At 36.9% G+C, this 9,669-nt stretch overlaps 1 pseudogene; it reads left to right on the top strand.

Annotated features, from left to right (window-relative positions):
* Positions 1-7,524: 7,524 nt before the first annotated feature.
* The window catches only part of LOC135197072 (replication factor C subunit 4-like), a 44,431-nt pseudogene continuing 42,286 nt past the window's right edge, over positions 7,525-9,669 (top strand).

Below are 9,669 nucleotides of genomic sequence, written 5' to 3'. Positions count from 1 at the left end.
GAATACGGCGCCTCCATTAACTTCCTTGGTCATTTACATAGAAGAAGAAGCATTCGATCAAATGCTTCCAACTTTTGCCTTCGACGAGGAAAAAGTCACGCTAAAGAAGGAGAAATATTTTTTTTATCGAACGAGGGAGTAATGTTTCTCCAGTTACCCTCGTGGTTGTATAGTTATAAATGAAGACATTAGAAATGCAATTCTTTTAGATAGCTCCACATTACAGACCAATAAACCCTCGCCAACAGATAAACTGTCAAGACGACGAAAGTTTGAATACAATAACAACTTGCTCATTGTGTAGCCATTCTTTCGTGATGAAGTAATTAATGCCTGAAACAGGTAAATGGATATATTTGTACTTGAAAATGAAAGTATTAAGTAGTGTTGTCAAGTTATTGAGGAGCAAAAAGTAAATAGATAAATTTCTTTCAATACGACACAAACTTGCCTCCATAAAAGAGAATCGAAAGTAAACTGTAGTCAGATGACGTCAAAAGCGGATGATTATATTAGATTAAGAGTCCAAATTGAAATAAGCAAAAGAGCACTTGAATGAAAACTAGAGGAGTAAAATAATCATCGGAATTGTGCACCTTTTTTTTTGTAGTACGAGCTTCTTAGCGGGTGCTGGAAGGCGATGCTGTCTCCCATACCAATCCCGCCCCCACCCGGGGCGGACAAACAGGTCCCCTTCCTACCCGGGGCGGACAAACAGCACTAATGAGTCACTGAAGAAAGATCTGAGAAACCGGCTCTTTAACTGGAAGTTAATGGAAGCAGACTGTGTGTGCTCGGCAGACCATTCCACACCACTGAATACTCCCTGTTGTTTGTGATACGGATTTGTAAGTATTTTGTAAGTATTCTGTGTGATAGAAACTAGTTTGCACAGGATGATGTATTTATCAAATAAAAAAAATACAACCAAAGCCTGGAGTTTGAATAAAAAAAAAAAAAAAAACTTGATTTTAAGACCTGTTCCAAAGACACTCCTGTTACGCCTTTCAAACCTACCTACTCTGATTTTCCTTTTCTCGCGCTGAATGGCCTCATAGGTCCCAGCACTTGACCTTGGGCCTAAACTCTGCATGCCATTCCAAACCCGTTTTAAGTGACATGTGTTGGGTGTTGAGATTATCAGAAAGAGAAAAAAATTAAAAATGAGAAGAGGGGAACAGACAGAAGTTGAGAAGGAAGTAAAAGGAGAGAGAGAGAGAGAGAGAGAAGAGGGGGAAGAATAAAGAGGATGGGCGAAGGGAAATTGAGGAGGGAGTGAAATGAGAGCAAGAGGGGGAACGAAAATAAATTGAGAGAGAGAGATAGAAAAGGGTGTAAGGAGGAGGGAAAGAAATGAAATTGAGGAGATAGAGAGAGAAGAGGGTGGGAACGAACAGAAATTAAGAGAGAGAGAGAGAGATCGGTTAAGGAAAAAGAGGAGGGTGGGGAAACGAAAATAAATAGGGGAAGGGAAACGGGGTCAGGGAGAAAGAGAGAGGAAAGGAAAGGGGACGGAGAGAGATGAAATAAGAAATGAGAGGGAGAATAAAGTGAAGGAGGCGAACCGAAATTGATGGAATAGATAAAACAGCCTGAAAATAAGGTCACCAAAAACAAAAATAAAAAAAGTGAAGAAGAATAAGAAAGCACGAAACACCGAGGACTGAAAATGCAGCAAAAATTGCAGCGACATTAAAAATGGAAGCACTAAAAGTCATCGAGAGAAAAAAAAGAGAGTCAGAAGGAGAAACCGAACGAAAAAAAGGAAAGGAACACAGAGAACAAGAGATATGAGAAAGGTGGAGATAATATTCTCATATATAAGAGGTATAGGCTAAACGGATCAAGTAAAGATAAGTTCTCCCAACTCGCGCAAGTGAAGATGGGCACCCCCGGATTTAACCAAGTAAATATAAGCGCTCCCAATTTTGAGCAAGTGAAGATGGGCACCCCCAAAATTCTGTGGATAACGTAAAGATAATGACAAGTGTTGTTTTAGAATTTTATTGTCGAACCAAATAAAATATAAATATCTTTAAAATGGATACATCATAATATAGCTAAAAATTATACTTAAAGATAATGACAAGTGTTGTTTTAGAATTTTATTGTCGAACCAAATAAAATATAAATATCTTTAAAATGGATACATCATAATATAGTTAAAAATTATACTTAAAGATAATGACAAATGTTGTTTTAGAATTTTATTGTCAAACCTAATAAAATATAAATATCTTTAAAATGGATTCATCATAATATAGTTAAGAATTATACTTAATGAATACATATTTCATGAGTACACATAAAAATATAAATGAAGAATTTAATCGAAAGAATATTGATTTGCAACTGTTTCACAAAACCTATAAAATTTGTCATTGTGGTTTCTTTCTTTCCACAAAAATTCGTTTAAGTAAGAGTTCAACAATTCCCTTCTGCATCCGAGCATGCCTTTTATTCGTATTTTGTGTTTATTCCAATAACTTTCGATCGATTGAGTATGAACTCCGGTAGCTCTATCAACGAAATTTAACGAGTGATTTACAGTATGATGAGCGAATCCTAGGTCCCTTTGAATGTTGCAATATGCTCCCCACTGATCACTGTGAATGGTTGTTCCTGGCAAAACTACTTTCTTAATTATCGGTAATAGCGTTTCGGCATTACGCGAATAGACTATCTCCATATAACCCAAAGCTGGTGACGAAGATGGGTCAACTATCCCAAATACCCAAATTGGATTCTGAGGAGCGCGTCCCCTGTGGTGTTTTGGTTTGTGGCTGAAGCAAGACTCATCAATTTGCACTGTTATTCCTGGCCCACCAAGTCTAATAGGTTTTTTCAAAATATTTCTCGCAAACTTCACGAAAAAACTGAACATGTCAATGACTATCTTTTTTGAAACATTCAAAAACTGTATGGTTTGATATACACTCAAATCCTGACACCAGTAGGAAATGCTTTCTATCCACTTTTGCAATGAAAGCTTTGATCGATAAAAAAAACGAATCTTTACGAATTGATTCGTAGTACTTGTATTTGGCGCAGTTTTTGACTAGGCACTTCCAGACGTATTTATCTTGAATTGAAGATCGTTTCGTCCCCTTCATTAAACTTTTACATAGAGGACATTTTAGTACTTTCCTCAGAAGATTCTTCTGCTTCATCCAGTTTATTGCCGGAAGCGGGTCTTCAACCACCGATGGCTTAATGATTTGTTCATATAGAGAACGTCCATGTTTGGAGGCTCTATATTTTGTACTAAAGTAAAATGTTGAAGTAAAACAAACGAAAGTTCAACGATCGACTATTTTCTCAAAAAGGAAATTGTTTTACTAACAGTTAACAGAAACCAACTTGTTAAAGATTAGTATCTAATTATGTGTTTAGAAACAAAAACAAGCAATGATTTAACAATGAAAACTGAAAACAAATCGTTAAAACATCGGGTATTTCTAAATAGAGCAAGTAAAGATAAGCACCCCGGGAATGCTTATCTTTACTTGATCCGGATAAACGTAAGGTGGAATAATAGCAATTACCTATGAAACTATATCTCATATATATATATATATATATCTGTATATATATATATATATATATATATATATATAGATATATATATATCTATATATATATATATTTATATATATATATATATATATATATATATATATATATATATATATATATATAAATTCATGCAACTTCTTTCCAATAACAGGAGAGTCGCCCAATCACCGGGAACATAATTTCCTGCTTTAGTCAACAGAGCTACAATGTATTTTAATAGAATACGATCTAAACATTGCTAAGAATTCGAGAATCTCTCTCTCTCCCGAGCGATACATCATAGGAATTCGCTCCCAATGGACAGATATCCACTTATCAAAGCACAGAGCTAGACAAATGCCCCGCAGCTACGTCGAGGGGGGAAATTGGACTTAAACCTAACGGAGATTTATTGCTAAACTTTGCAAAGAACCCTGGCGGTTCTGTATTGATCTCGGGGATTTTCTGGTCAATTATTATTATTATTATTGCACACCTCGCACTAAAACCGTCTTGCAGCCTCTCCTACGAAAGGTAATAATATGTGTCTAAGATATATGCACAAATTTTATTGAGACCTTACTCATAGTCTGATAACTGTGATTAGAGCTGAGTAATAATAATAATAGTAATAATAATAATAAAGCCCTCCACTGGAGCCTATGCAAGAAACACCAGCTACCTTGCAGTAATAAGTGGTACGAGCACCAACCTGAAGGAGTGCTAGAAAACGGTCAGGCAAAGATCCTCTGGGACTATGGTATCAGAACAGATACGTGCAATTAGACCAGACGTGACGTTGATTGACAAAATCAAGGAGAAAGTATCACTCATTGATGTCGCAATACTATGGGACACCAGAGTTGAAGAGAAAGAAAGGGAAAAAATGGATAAGTATCAAGACCTGAAAATTGAAATAAGAAGGATATGGGATATGCCAGTGGAAATTGTACCCATAATCATAGGAACGCTAGGCACGATCCCAAGATCCCTGAAAAGGAATCTGGAAAAACTAGAGGCTGAAGTAGCTCCAGGACTCATGCAGAAGAGTGTGATCCTAGAAACGGCGCACATAGTAAGAAAAGTGATGGACTCCTAAGGAACCCCACACTATAAATACCACCCAGTCGAATTGGAGGACTGTAATAGACCAAAAGAAAATAATAATAATAATAATAATAATAATAATAATAATAATAATAATAATAATAATAATAATAATAATAATAATAATAATAATTGTCAAGTTATAGTTTTCTGTAAACTTTAAGGTCATCGAAAATATAGATCCCGCAGTCTGTAACAAAGATAACACTCAGTGGCCTGGCTAAACTATTTTAGTAGTAATAATGATAATAATCACAAAACAACAAAATATATCAAATAACAGAAACAGAAGAAGAAACATTCCCAAAGTCGCCAAGCCTTCTAGTTTTTTTTTTTTTTTTTTTTTTTTTAATTCCCGCAGCGGCCAAGCCGCGGAATCTTTAAGAATACAATTTTTTTTCGTTTATTCTTTTATTATACAGGCATCCTTCCCTTCAGAGCATGGACTTTTTCTCCAGGTCTTAGTAGGAAAAAAAATTAAACTGACATATATATATATATATGTATATATATATATATATATATATATATCAATATATATCTAAAACCATGAATTGCAATTGAAATCTATATTATAGTTCGTATGGTATTTTTACGTCGCATGGAACCATCGGTTATTCAGCAACGGGACCAACGGCTTTACGTGACTTCCGAACCACGTCGAGAGTGAATTTCTATCACCAGAAAGACACATCTCTTACCCCTCAGTGGTATGCCCGAGATTTGAACTCGCAGACACCGAGGTGGTAGGCCAAGTCCATACCAACCACGCCACTGAGGCGCTTTGAAATCTATAAACCACTTCGATAGACGAGCGTGCTTCAACAAAAGTAAGTCGCACTCAGGGATTAAACAGTTTTGGCTTTGCTAGACTAAACACGGCAGTTGTTTTTCAGTGTTGTTTAGGAGTCACGGTTGAGAGAGAGAGAGAGAGAGAGAGAGAGGCGCATTTGTGGTTGTTTTGGTTAAGTCGAACACAAAGCTTTCCTGAGCAGTTCAGTCGAAACTAAAAACGCTGCGAATTTTGATATCACTGTTCACCATAAAAGTCTGACTGATAGTCTCATGCGCTTGTCTGCATTCGTGTTACGAAAACACTTTACTGAAAATGTATCACTCGTCTTTTTGCTCAAAAATAGCGTCTCATGCATGACTCAATTAGGCGGCAGGAATTCAAAGACAACAGCGTCGTGTTATGTCGTGGCATGTATATCGCGTCAGCCCACCAGAGTTCGTGCAATATTGTGGACATGAAAGTCAATTGTGTTTGTAATACGATTGATTAAGAAGGCGTGTGTGTGTGTGTGTACATGTTCGATTTAGTCGTGTTTGCATGGAATATCAACTTTTTGGTTAATGAATGCACAGTAGGCTGGCTACCAATAAGAACACCGTAAACAGAATGAAGATTATGATGTCTCTTTACTGTGATAATATAGCAGAAAGTTATGCGTTTATGTTAATAACTATGTATAATATTAAAGTTAAGTTATTCAATGTTAATTTGTTGTATGCTTAGCACCCGATGTAAGGTAGTTTATATATATATATATATATATATATATATATATATATATATATATATATATATATATATATATGATCAGATTCGAATGTTGTATAGGATAAGCCTAAATTTGATTTGATTTTCTTAACATTGACTTCTCCTATGAACTAATTTCTTAATAGAGATACAGACTGTGAATGCAGAGCGCAACTCCATTACCATACTATGATTTGCGCCGTCACTGAAGATGTCCTTTTACCCTCTATTACGAACTTTTGACAATTCCAACATTCCCTTGGACTTAAATGCAAGGTAAGATTAATCCGGTTTGCTTCAGTTATGCAGGCAAAAATCGAGTGATGATGACAGCTGCGGCCTGATTACGTCGGTTGTGTCATTGCACTAGCTTAAAGTGTCTTCATTTCGGAACTATTTGCGCTTAAACATAATCATTACTCTATATTTCCTTGATTTTTTTTTTTTACATCTCCCCTCTACGAAGACAATCTTGTCCTTAACGCCGTGTGTCCTTGACACGTGTATTTATAATGTTGAAGCTTGTTCGTGCGTGCGCCACGATTTTCAACTTTATATAGTATGATATCAGTTTTGAGATAACAACTATACTCTGTTTTTTTCCATCTGTCCATCCGCCTGTGGTATTGTCGTATGGTAACACTGCGTCTCGGGCTTTAGATAGGGTCGCTATGTGTAAGTTTTAGGTAAATAAAAGGATATCTGGGCGTACATTTGCAACTGAAAATTGTTTCAATAATGTACTGTATGCTAATTACACCGTTGATATTCGAAATAGGATATTGTTATTATTGTTGAATGTAACTATCTGAAGGCCGGGACGCAGTGTTACCATACGCAAACACCACAGGCGGATGGACAGATGAAAAAAAAAAAGTATAGTTATAGTTTCTGCCGCGGTAGCAGCTATCTCTCATTAAAAAGAAAGAAAAAAAGAAGTCGAGCTCATCAAAACGTAATGGCAGAGTATGACCTGTGTCAGTGTATATATGTTGCGTATATTTTCATACATATTACGAACAATCTATCCAATTTACTGACTTGGTAAGCTGCAACTATGCATTTCTTAATGTGCATTTGAAAGGAAATGATTAAACATACATAATAATATAAAGTGTAATCGTGTATGTCAATGAGCAAAACTGCGGTAAGGTGCGTTATGTTATGAACCGAAACATTTCCAAAAATCGTTTCAATTTACACCTTTTCAGCTTAAGGGAATGCATTCAAATGTATTATATGTTATAAAATGCAAAGTTTATTACTAATTAAACTTGTATATATTAAATGAAATGAGAAAATAAACATGAAAATAAGGTATTTCAGTAAAACTGCCCGGTTAAACCTTGGTCAACCAGTTGCCAATAGAACGCGCTTGTTTTGTTATGTTTTCGCGGCAAAAGAGCTACTGTGAAGTTGGTGGTAAAAATTTTGTGATAAATTGAATCTTATTGTGATCATTCTGAGGATTTGTTTCAGACAGGGTTCGATTTCGTTGAAAAAGTGACATTTATGGTATCTCAGATTGAGATTGATAAATGAGAGTCAAGAGAATATGCAAATATACTTGGTAGTAGCTACCTACTAGGTACTACGCTGTCTCAGTTCCCACAAGTCACCGACTCGGAGATACTATACCTACTACCTATTTACGCCCCTTTCTTTATTATTTTGATTATGTTTATGGTATTTGCCGTTTTTTATGCTTTTACATTCATTCCCAAAGGGCTGGTACTAAACACAGCCCCCATAGGCCTAGATACCTAGGCTATGACGCTACTAGACTAGGTAAACTTTTATGGGTCCTCCCCTCCAGGTCAGGGCACGTGGCCCTACTTTAGGTTAGGTAGGTAAGGTCAAGACCTTGCATTAGGTAGGCTATTAGAACAGGTTAGGACTACTTATGTAGCTCTGAGGAACCCGCCATGGTTGGCGACTGGCGCAGATCCGGCCACGCAACTACCTATCGTAAAGTTTTACCACACCCTTCGGTTTTACCGTCATTCAGTCTCACTCACGGTACAGGCTAGGGTGTTGTTAAACTAAGCACTCGCAGGTGCTGGGCACAAGATCAAGTGGCTAACTAACTGCAGACCAAGGTGTGCAAACTAGGCCTATCTCAGAAATTATAGAAAAGGGAGCGAGTGAATATCCGCGGACCGCGGATTTTCAAGGGGAAAAGTTTGTAAATGTGTGCTGTCAGTACCTAGCTAAAAGCGTGGTGGAACAGCGCTTCGCACCTTATCCACATATTTACTAAATATTCTTGGCAAGTTCGTTTGTTCTGGCAAGAGGTATTGTTTCACAGTGAGCACTATCGTCAAGGTTAAGATTAACTGGGTACTAGGTACATGGAAAAAGTTACGTTCCAACGAAAGAAATTGTCGGATGGTAAATTGGCGTAATATGATAAGGTAATTGTCATTTGGAGTCATATTTAGGTAACTGCTTACTGCTGATATACAAACTTCCCAAGGAGGGAATGTAGAATTAGGGGTCATGGCTACTGTAGGCTTAGGCTAGTAGGCAGTACAGTGGGTCTATCACCTAACCAGAGTTTCTTTTACCCAACCTACTACCCAAAAATTCTTTATAGAATTGGGCAAATCCCCTCTCCCCCTGCCAGCTCAGAGCACAATGCTTCCTGTAGGTTATGTTAGGATGTGTTACATTTTTCGTCCATTTTCACCCCATAAACATTTCATTGTGGCCTAACCCTGACCCCCAAAGGGGCTGCATGGCCTCTGAGGAGGCAATAGGTTAATACTGTGATCATAATCTAATTTCTCACCAACATGAAATTTAATAGGCCTATCTGTAACATTTTCGAGAGGGAATAGGCTATACCTTGTAAGTGAATAATAATCCAAGGTAGTTACATGTATACTTATACTATATGTTAAGAAACTTGTAAGGTTTTTGGTAAGGATTGTACATTAATTTTGGGATTGTGAGAAGAGGGAAGAAAATATAACTACTGCTAGTTGTCATCAGATTTTAATAAATACATTATTGTACCCCAATGGTATTGTGGCGGGATCACAAACCCAAAAACAAAAAACTCAAAACACATGTATTTACCAACTACTTCTTGACAAACACAGGGTGAGGAGCTGTACTGTCCACTGGATACAGCCGTCGTAATACACAACCAACAACAAAGACAACAACCAAGAACCACAACACAACAACAACAGTACACCCAAGGACCACAACTCAACAACACAACAACAAACAAGGAACACAACCACAACTCAACAACACAGCGAACACAAGGACTACAACCACAACACAACACAAACAAGGAATACAACCACAACTCAACCACACAGCAAACAAACAAGGACCACAACATCACTAATGCAAAAAAAAACAATATAAAAAGGTAACACACACCCACATACAACACCAAGAAATCACAACAGCTCACCAACAACAACCCTCAACAACTCAAACTACACCAA

This window comes from Macrobrachium nipponense, chromosome 18, assembly GCF_015104395.2.
Source record: "Macrobrachium nipponense isolate FS-2020 chromosome 18, ASM1510439v2, whole genome shotgun sequence".
Lineage (NCBI taxonomy): Eukaryota > Metazoa > Arthropoda > Malacostraca > Decapoda > Palaemonidae > Macrobrachium > Macrobrachium nipponense.
This window is presented reverse-complemented; position numbering and strand designations above follow the sequence as displayed.